This window comes from Pteropus vampyrus, unplaced genomic scaffold (assembly GCF_000151845.1).
Source record: "Pteropus vampyrus isolate Shadow unplaced genomic scaffold, Pvam_2.0 Scaffold95, whole genome shotgun sequence".
Taxonomy (NCBI): domain Eukaryota; kingdom Metazoa; phylum Chordata; class Mammalia; order Chiroptera; family Pteropodidae; genus Pteropus; species Pteropus vampyrus.
The window spans coordinates 889235-899939 of record NW_011888876.1 but is presented as its reverse complement, the minus strand read 5'-3'; positions in this window follow the sequence as shown (position 1 = coordinate 899939).

The following is a 10705-nucleotide window of genomic DNA, read 5'->3' as shown; positions in this document are numbered from 1 at the left end:
GGTAGGAGGGCAAGAACAGAGGCAGGAAGACAGAGCAGGAGAGGCGGACCGACCGCCTGGACGCAGAGCAAGGGCAGTGAGGGAGGGAGGCGGGCGGGCTGCGAATCTCTTCGGAAGGCGCTGCCAGCGTTTCCGATGGGGTGGGTTTGGGTTTGTGAGGGAAGGAAAGTGTTCTGAAGTTTTAGGCCAAAACAACTTGCTGGATGGAGGTGCCATCAATGGGCTGGGAAAGACCGGGGCAGAAGCAGGTGGTGGGGGGACCCTCAGAGGTCTGGGTTCAGACGGGTGAGCTCTGAGACGCCTGGTACCCCAAGAGAAGAGGTCAAGCAGGACTGGGACCCCTTAGCTGCATTCGGCGTAAAATCTCAGCTGGAGACGCAGCTGTCGGTGGGTTGGTGGAACTGCATGAGCTTCACCGGGAGAAGGTGGCAGGAAGGGAGAAGGGAACTGAGGCTCAAGCCCTGGTCCCCCAGCATTTAGAGGCGGGGTGGGGGGACCCAGCAAAGGACACTGGGGAAAGAGGAGCCACAGGAGCGGAACTAAATTGCTCTCTGCTCAGTTTTTTTTTTTTTTTCCTTCTTTTTTCAAACAAAGCGTGAGGGGTGTGTAGAGGAAGGACAGTGAGGGTTGGTGGCTGTGCAGACCCCATTCCTCTGGAAATAGAACCCCACATCCCTGTGGAGAACCCATCAGAAGGGGCTAAGGTGGGCTGACCAGCTCCCTAGCCTTAGGGATGGGCACATGCCCAGACCTGGCCAATCAGAGAGCCTCTGCCTCCCCACCTGCTGTGATTGGTTCAGAAGTGAGCATGTAACCCAGGCTGTGCCAATGGGTGTCGTCTCCGGTACTTCCTGTTGGTGCTGCTGGGAAGATGCACCATATATCAGGGTTGCTAAGCTGGGAAGGTGTTCTCCTGGGGATGCTAGTGGCCGGGCTGGCTGCGTAATTGTGGGGCTTAGTGCAAAAAGGGAATGCAGGACCCCTTACTCAAAAAGCAGGAAAAAAGCGCCATTAAAGATACACGGAATGCTTTTCCTTCCTTCCACAGGCTCTCTCTCAATTTGTCCTAGTGTTTTTTGTTTGCTATTTAATATCTTTCTAAGTAAAGAAAAATTAAGATTTTAAATGATTAGCATAAATTTTACTTACCATTTATCTTTATATCGTACCATACCAGTTTTAAATGCAAGTATCACAGCGTCTGATGCATGTGTGGGATCACCGAAATAACACAATTTGTATTTTGTGGCTCATCCCTGAGGGTGCCTTGGACTGACCAGAAAAGACCCATACCACCAGACTCTGGGGGGTTATGTGAGGAGGAGAGGATCCTGAGGCACGGGGGCTGCCGAGGGGCGCTTCCGGGCTTGGGGATACTGTGGACCCTCCCAGGCACCCCTCCGCCCTGCCGTGTGTACCCACGTGCATGCTCCCTCACTCCCTTGGGCTTGACATTGCAAATTACCCCTCCCACCAAGCACCAGACTGATGTTTTGAGCCCTGGCCCAGGGGTAGAGCCTGAGGAGGTTGACCAGGCACCTCCCCTTTCCAGAGGCCCCCACCTCAACCTATGGCCCGAAGATCTCAGGCCCCGGATGAGGAGTAGATGAGAGGCTTGCACCTGCCTTAGACATAACCTCAGGTTGGCTGCCACCAGAGCCACCCGTGCTGCTGCTGGGCAAGAATGCCTGACCTCAACCCTCTCTGTGCCAGCGCCCAGGGAGGAGGAGGCCAGGCAGGGCCGAGATGCCAGGGGGTAGGGTAATTGGGGCCAAGAAACTGTCCCAGGGAGACGGGGAGGTGGCATGAGGCAGGACGGCATGAGTCGGGGCTCTAAGTCCTTGGTGCATGCCCTACTCTCCTATCAGACTTCACTTACAAAAACACAGATTCGAAGTTAGAATGAGTTTGGATTTTAAGACAGCATTACGTTAAGCCCCATCAAGAAAGCAGAGTGTTAAACCTCAAGCATCGGGGGTCTTTTGAACATGGCCCTGTGCCATAGCCCTGGTCACATGCCTGTGGAGCTGGCCCTGGCCGGTGGCCATCTTGCTCACGCCCCAGAGAAAATCTAAGAAGCCAGGAGACAGTGAGCAAGCCCTGATGACATCACGTGAGCCTCTGGGTCCAGCTGTGCCCAGAGCTAAAACACTCAGGGACTTCTGAGTTCCTGAGCCAATTAATGTCCCCTTTGCTTGAGCCAGTTCTAGTTGAGTTTCTGAACAATGCGGGACTCACAAAGTGAGGATTCAGGCCTCACTTTGGGAGTCTGGATACCCGGATTCCTGTCTTGACCCAAAGCATTTCCGAGCTGTCCGTCCCGTCGGAATGTCGGCCGGTCACTTCGAGACCTAACTGCCCCATCGTCTCATGGACCTGTTCTGTTCTCAGCTAGGTTCTTTACCTGGAGGTCCAGGATGTTCTCGGAATAAGGGAAGCTTTATTCTTTTGCCTTCCCAGCATTCCTCACGCTGGTGGATGTGAGCGGCAAAGACCCTCGAGTTGATGGAGGGTGTAGGGATATGTGTGTGTGTGTGTGTGTGTGTGTGTGTGTGTGTGTGTGTGTGTGTAGTGGCCTGCCAGGTGGCTAGGAGCTGGCGTGAACGTGGGAAGGTGCATGGAATGTTCCAGAAACCCAAGGAAATGACTGGGTGGGGGAGGGAGGGGGGAGAGGAATTAGAGACCCCGGGGGAAGGGGTGGGGAAGGGCCTGATGGGCAGAGGGCAGACAGTCTCTCATCAACCGTTTCTCCTTTAAACCACTTCCCTGGAATGGACAAATGGTCCATTCATTCACCCCTCTACCATTCATTCATTCACTTGCCAAGCATAGGTGCTCAACGAAATTGCTAAACACGCACCGATAAACGTTGACCGTGAGACATAGTCAGGCTCTGAAGATGCCCAGACAGCTTCTTGGAGATTAATCTTTTGGAAAAGAAGAGTATCAATTTACGGAAAGACAAAACATAAAAAATCTAACCAAGTTTATAGGGCACTTTGTCTCCTCTCCTCCCTCAGCCCCAGAGTAAAAAGATCTGGATTGGGTCCCTCTGGAAAAAAGGAGCATCTTTTTACTGCTTAGGTCAACAGTTTGGAATCCAGAGAGCCAGAAGGGAAACCATCTTGCATTATGCAGTGAAAAGTTATTATCTGGGCAGAGCTGACTGGTGACAAAATCGCAGCTGTCATTTATGGGGCACCCAGGTGGGCACTCACACACATCCTTTTTTATAAACAAGGTGCTGGTGACTCCGAGAGGGGAGGCGAAGAGCCCGTCATCACCCAGAAAGCGGCAGCGCCTGGTTTTCAGCGCCATTGGCTGAGCTTGGAACCTCGAGCCAGGGCTTCGGAAGGGTGCTCCGGATGTGGGGGGCCCCGGGAGGCTTGGCCTATGCCTGGTGGTCTGCTTTCACTCACCTGATGTGTCACACAAGGAACTTTCTCACAGTCCTGGAACAACCCCCCATGTTTGCGGAGGGTCCCTTGGGCGGCATGTCCATGGGGCTTGACCACTGGAGAGGGAGACAGAGCCTGGGCTGGCCTGGAGCCTCAGCCTGCCTGGCAGGACGAGGCAAACAGGTTGGGGCAGCTGTCTCACACTCTGCTGATATTGGTTCGTCCCCTCCCTCTGCGCCCCCAGGCACTCTCTTCTACTGACCTGGAGAAAGGAAGGGAGTTCCTCTAACAACCACACGAGAATCGCTACCATTTCTGAGTGCTTGCTATGTGTCAGGCACTGGGACAGCCAGGCACTGGGTCAGCCAGGCACTGGGTGAAGTCGCTTTGTGGTAGTTGTAACCAAATCTCCTTGTTCCAGCCTCCCTTTCTGGCCCCGTCTCCTGCCCCTGTCCCCCTGGTCCTCTGGCTCAGCCACGTCAGCCTTCCTCCAGTTCCCTGAGCATGTCAGATTAGTTCCTGCTGCCTGGACCTCTCCTCCGCCATCACTCGTCCAGCTGGTATGGCAGAGGTTTCTAGTGCTCGTCCATCTGTGCTTCACCTCTCCTTCCCAGTCACCCAAGAGCACTGCCCTTTCCAAGCCCCCCGCAGTTAGGCGGGTCGTAGAACTACTTCCGGCTGCGTGTGTAAGTGGGAGAAGCATCTCCCTTACAGGACTCTCTAGCTCCTGAATTGCTGAGTCACTGCATGGAAGACAGCGGCAGCCTAGGAGAGTTGTCCCATTTAGTCAGACTTCGCATGGTCAAGAAATCAATCTTTTTTGTGTTAAATCTCTGAGATTTGGAGATTGATCTGTTATAGCAGCATAGCCTATCCTATACTGACTAATACAGCTGACTCTGTCTGGTCTCAGCTCAAATATCACCTTCCCTGATCACTAGATCTAGAATGGTGCCCTCCCTCTTCATCAGTCCTCCCTAGCCCTGTTTTAATTTTTCCATCACACTGATTTAATTATTTATGGGTTCATCTGCTTATCGTCTCCCTCACAGAGTGTTGGCTCTATGAGGGCAGGGCCCTTGTCTCTCTTGTTCATGTCTGAATCCGTGGTGCCTAGTACAGTGCCTAGCATGTACAGGTCCTCAATCTATATTTGAATGAATGAATGAATGAATGAGTGAGTGAAATAGGCAGGTGACCAAGCGCATAGGTAGATGTGGAATATGACGTTGCCACCTGTTTTTCTTACTGCGACTGGACACGAGCCTCCAATCCTCAGAAGGCTGGAAGCAAGGGTTCCTTTTCGACTCCTAGAGCGTCAGCCCTGGTTCAGGACCTTCCTTCTGTCTTCGCACAATATCTCTTCGGATGAGGGGAGGTGGGCCTGCGAGGCAAGCGACTCATCCCATGTCCTGAGGTAAGCCTGAGGCTGAGCCAGGACTGGCCCCTGGGTCTGCAGACTCCTGATCCAGTGCTCTTTCTGTCGAGCTTGGCCACTTGCTCATCAGTTTCAGCTTAAGTTGCTGAAGACGTTTCCCGCGCACATTCACCTCTCACTACCCACCTCTCCAGGCGATTGAGTAACTCCGAGCAAATCATTCTGTGATGATTGATGGTGGGACTGGGCAGAGCTGGGACAGGAGTCAGAGATGAGCGTGAACAAGGCTCCTTCCAGAACGTCTCCTCCACAACATCCCCGAGACGAGCTTGTCATTTGTCTTATACTTCTTTTAACAAAGACAGAGTGCAGAAGGGTGAATTCTGGTGCATCGAGGCTTTTTGGTTGAATATTCCGTCTCTCGGGGGTTGAACCTGCCCCAGACAGGTTGAACATAGCTGCTCCCGCCCTCCGCTCTGTAGCACGCTGTACATCGATTAGAGCACCTGTCATGTCACACTTTTTCTCTGAAAAAATGTGCTGTTAATTTTTTCTTCTAAATAAGAACGCGATACATGCTCATTGCAGAAAATTCAAAAAAATATGGGAACGCATGAATGATAAAACAAAGGTCATCTGTAAGCCCCCCACCATTTCAATATTTTCGAGCGTCTAGTCAGCCTTTTCCAACTGCACATGTGAATAGGTAGTGTTACCTGTTCCCTGGATGTCCCTGGGCCCGCCAGCTGAGGGTACAAAGGCGGCACGTCACCCTCAGCATGGCCTCTCCCCGTCCTCCCGTTGGCCAGAACCCGGGTTCTGTCCCTCTCCCCTCAAAGCCTTGTCGTTATATGCCTGGAGGAGCCACGTATGAGCTCCATTTAAGTTCCTCCACATTGGCCTCCTTGCCCTTAGGCCCCGGAGGGTGGCCCCCATCACTAACTCTGCCATGGAGCCTGCTGGGAGAACCTGACCCCTCGCCCTGGGGCCGCCACCTCCCCTCCCCTGGGGAGTTCTGGGTGGCAAACCTGGGACTACCGATAGGCGACTACCAACCCCCCTCTAACCCTGGCCACAGGTTTGGGACGGGACAGTCCTACCCTGAGATTTTCTGAGTTGAAAATAAGAGAAGTGGCCAGTCTCTCCCAGGTGGCAAAGCTGTGAGGTGGGCAGCCAGGAGCTGCCTCCAACGGCTATAGTGAGACGTGGGTCTGCCATAGGAGAGCGGGAAGCTCAAGGGCAGAGAAGGAAGTCATAGGAGAGAGAGAGGGAGAGAGAAAAGGAGAGAGAGATGGCTACTGGGGATTTGTGCCTGGATCCAGTTGTACCTGAAGCCAGCTGCACCCCTGCCCACTGCGGTTTTGAGCCATGAGTCAAGAAATTCCACCTTTTGCCTAGGCTGGTTCCAGTTGGGTTGCTGTCCCTTACCATGAAAAGGTCAGTTCCTGCCCGGATGAGGTGGGACACAGGCAGTATTGTCCTGTGTCTCTCTTTATTCCTGGATCCTAGGACCCAGGGCATGAAGCATTGGGGGCGAGGTGTGCTCCCAACCTGCTAGTTTAGGTAAACTTATCAGTATTACCATTCAGACAACGTCAGGGGCATTGGGCGCTTGAAGATGTCTTTGGTTCTTCCCCACTAGACTGTGAACCCCCACAAGAGGACTGGCAGCTTCTCAGTTGTGTGACTCAGGGCAAGTTTTCTCCTTTCTAAAACAGGGATGCTAATAGTATCTACTTCAGAGTAGCCGGGAAAGTTAATGAGTGAATCCATACAGAGCGCTTTACTGTTCTTTTATTTGCTGTTATTTTTCGTGGTGGTTAGTTAGCTCAGTGCTCTGCACAGGCCAGGCGCTCTGCAAGTGTGTGCCCAGTGAGTGGAGATGCAGAAAGACAGAGCTCTTGATGTGCACAGATACACACACGCGCGCGCGCGCACACACACACACACACACACACACACACTGCCCTGTACAGGAGTCCCTCTGGGTGCCCAGGGTCTCCCCAGCCCCTGGCTTCTCTGGAGGGCAGCCTGCAGCTCTCCCAGGCTCAGGGCTGTCATCTCAACAGCTCCAAATGGCTGAGACCGCGGCTCGGAGCCTGAATCAACCCTACAGCATCTACCAAGGGCAGCAGGACCTAAGGCGTTCTAGGAGCTGGGGCAAGCGTTTGTGTGTGTGTGTGTGGGGGGGGAAGTGGGGGGGGTGGGAGGAGTGGAGCACTGGTTAATCTGGGGGCACCAGGGGCGTGCTGAATCTCTCCTAGAACTGCTATTCTGTGGACGTTCCCCCTCATCATTCTGGGGACCCCAGTCTCTTCCAATCTTCCTACCTCTCCAAGCAGCACCCCCAACTTCTGCCTAGGGTCTCTTGTGGGGTCTGGCTTGTTCTTTTTACTGGGGAGAGAGGGGCTTCATTGTGAACCTGGGTCTGTGGACTCCTGGCTTGCCAGCCTGCCTGCATCCTCCCCCCTATTAGGATGCCCTCATGGCCAGGTGTGTGTCCTTGTCATGCCCCACCCCCCGCCACCTCCCATCTCCCAGCCTTTCAGCGGTGCTCTGTTTGGGAGTATTAGTCTCTCAGGGTGTTCTGGGCAGGTTTGCTGCATGCTGTGTCAGGGCGGGTGTGGAGGGGTTGAGTGAAGCAAGGATGCTACTCAGAGCGCCTGTGTTGGGGACAGTGCGTTTGGCCCGTGTGGCCCCAGTGTGGTGTGCAGCGTAATATCAGGGCTGGGCTTGTGTTACTATTTTGTATGGAATGTCTCAGTGAAATGCAGATGGTTGGTGGGTTGCGTTTTGGGTTACTGCGGATTATGCTCAGGGCTTTAATCCTTTGTATGGCTGCCCAAGGTCCCTAGGCCCTGAAAAGATAAGCGGGGATAGGGAGGGGAGGGCACCCCTCTTCTGGGTGCTTCCAGAACCGTCCATTTCCATCCCTCCGTTTCACTAGATTCCCAAAGCGCCTGAGTCTCTTGGTGCAGCTGAAGCTCAAAAACCCTGGCAGAGGGGAGGAGAAGCCTGGTCCAGCGTCCTGTTGAATTCAGAGCTTTTATTTGGCAGCCCACCACCCACACTCCTTTGCCATGGGGTTCCGGAGACGGGTGGGGAGACCCCAGGTCCCTTGGCTAGTCTCTTCCGTGCCCAGGTCCGCGCTCCCAACAAAGGCGGCCGACCACGTGCCCCCTCCTCGACGCGGGCCTGGAGTGGGGAGGCGCGCGGCCCCAGGCTCGCGCTCCAACCCAGGCTGGATCCCAACGCGGCGCTGCGCCTCAGGTGGGCGCGGAGCAGCCCCCCGCAGCACGGAAGCCCCCGGCAGTGCCTCGCCCACTCCCAGCCGCAGCCGCTGCAGCACCCTGGAAGCGGCGCTAGGGGGAGCTCTGGCAACTGGCTTGGTGGATTGCATCAAAACCATGCATCCAACAGCGATTCCTTAGATTTGCAGGGGAAAAATGGGGAGTGGGGAGACACATCGTCCCCCCTCCTCGGCAGCTCCCGACTCTTTCCGTGGGAGGCCGAGAAAACAACCCTGGGGAGTGAAGGTGCCTTTTCTCCCCGTAACTAAAGCCTCCATAGCCTCCCTCTTCCCCTACCCCCAGTGCGGACCTTCGCAGCCCCCAGCGCTCTTGAGTGTCCCCGAGAACTTCGCCTTGCGCGACGCCGCGACCTAGAGCCTAGTGGACCCCTGGGACTGACTTGCGTCCGCCCCTCGGAGTCTGAGGTGGGGGCCTCTCGGCAGCAGCCCCTCCTCTCGCTGCGGGAGGCGTGAAGGCTGGGGCGGGGGGCGTGAGTCGTCCTGCGGGGCGGCTGGTGCAGGAAAGGGGAGCGTGGGGACGAGAAAGCGAGCGCGTGAGCTTTGGGGAGAAAGCCAGAGACAGAGAGACGCCGAGAGGGACACTATCAAACAAACAGAGAGCAAGCACTTTGCTTTTTTCTTTCTAGCTTGCTTTTTTTTTTTTTTTTCCCCGTCTTTCTTTCCTATCCCCTCTTTGCAAAGCTGGAACCACCCCGCGCGCCCCCGGGCCTGAGCCGCGGCTCCAGATGTGAATTTGGTTCCAGTGGGGAGAATGCGAGCTTGCTCGGGGCCTTGGCACATTCTCCCACTCTGAGGTCATTCCGTAGGTGGTCAGAGGGGAGAGCGCGCCTGGAGCCTTCCTGCCTCCATCCACTGGGGAGGGAAGAGAGGCGGGCGGGCGGGCGGGAGGGGAGAGGGAGAGAGGAGGGGCGCGAGGAGGGAGGGAGACGCCGCCAGCACACCACCAAGTGGCACCGAGCAGTGATAACAAACTCAACTTAAAAAAAAAAAAAAAAAAGGAAAAAGAAAAAACTTCCCCAAGTTGCAGCCTGAGACGTGCGGACGTGCGGGCGGAGGCGCGGGGTAGGGAGTGTGGGTGGCCCCCAAAGCCCCCCAGCGTCCCCCGGTTTCTCTCCCCTGCCGCAGAGAGCTTGGACTCGAGGCCGACCAGGCCCTGCGTCTCTGGTTGGGCAGGAAATGTGCTGGAGGTTGGCTCCGCTTCCCGCAGGAGACCCCGGGGCGGCCGGTTCCCGTGGTGGGCAGGCTCTTTTGGGGGAGGAGGGCTCCGAAGAGAGCAGCACTGGCTTCAACCCCAGCAACCAGCACCCCCTCACCCCACAATCCTGCTCCCACCCCCGGCGTTGCGGATGTGGGCAGATCCCTGCCGCCCAGGCCCAGGAAAGCTGGGATTTGCATGAGGGTAGGGGTCTCTTTCCACCTCCGTCCTCCCCGCTACCTCCACGCCGACCTGAAGACATGGCACCACCATCCTCTACAGTCGACTTTTTATTAAGATTATAAATTTAAACAAATAATCTGAACAGTTTACCCGGTGATGTACAATTCAGTATGCACAAAAATACAGGGGAATGAGGGAGAAGGGCCAAGAAACGAGGGGTTGGCAACTTGTTTTGGAGTCTACATGGTGCTGATGGCAGAGAACCAGAGGGGCTGCAGAACCCCTCCCCCTCCTTTTTTTTTTTTACAACAAAAGGCTTTAAATTAAACAAAATCTATCCAGTTTAAGACACAGGACGGGGTTCTCACAGGCTCGAACAATGCTGGTTTCATGAAACGCGACCGAAGGCTGAAGCAGAACAGTGCAACTTAGAAGCACACACACAACACATCTGACCAGGAACTTAGTGAAAAGTCTCCGACGCAGTCGGCGGTCCCGGCCCCTCCCTTCCTCGGGGCCGCGGGGGATCCAGGTGAAGGAATCGACTTCCTTTTTTGTTTAGTGAGGACCGCAGTGCTGGGCATGATGGGAAATGTAGTCCGCGGTGCCCGCCCCCCACCCCTTCCCCAAACAGTGTCCGAGAGTGTCGGGGTGTCCGGCGCCACCCCGATTCCGGGAGACGGGTGGAGGAGGGGAGGAGAACAGAGCCAGAGGGGCGGGAAGAGGAGGGGTTCAAGACACCCGCCCCGGGAAAAAAAGAAAAAAAAAGTTGAAGTGTTTTCATTTCTGCCTTCTCATTTTGCGAACTTTGTAGGCCGCCCCTAGAGAGGAAATGTGACCCAAACGTCCCTTTCAGAGATAGAGTTTGCCTTTGTTTTTGCTCAGGATTTCACAAGACCCATTCCGCACCCCACTGAGGGACTCGGGAGAACCGAGCGCCGGGCTTCCTGGGTCTGACAACTGACTGGGATCGGCGTCCCGGGCCCCGCGCCCTTCTGCGCTGCGCCCCCGGCGCGCCCCAGCGGCCCGAGCGCCCTGGCTCGCCCCCGGCTGCCCCGCACCGCCTCCGGGCAGCAGCCCTCCCTCACGTGGCTGGCTCCTCGCTAAACACTGCAATCACTACAATAAAAAGAAAAAAAAAAAAAAGAGTAGGAGAAACACAAAGCATACTTAAATAGGCGCTTTTTCTCTCTGCAAAAATAAAGTCCAAGATCTTAGATTTCTTTTTTTTATTTTACAAT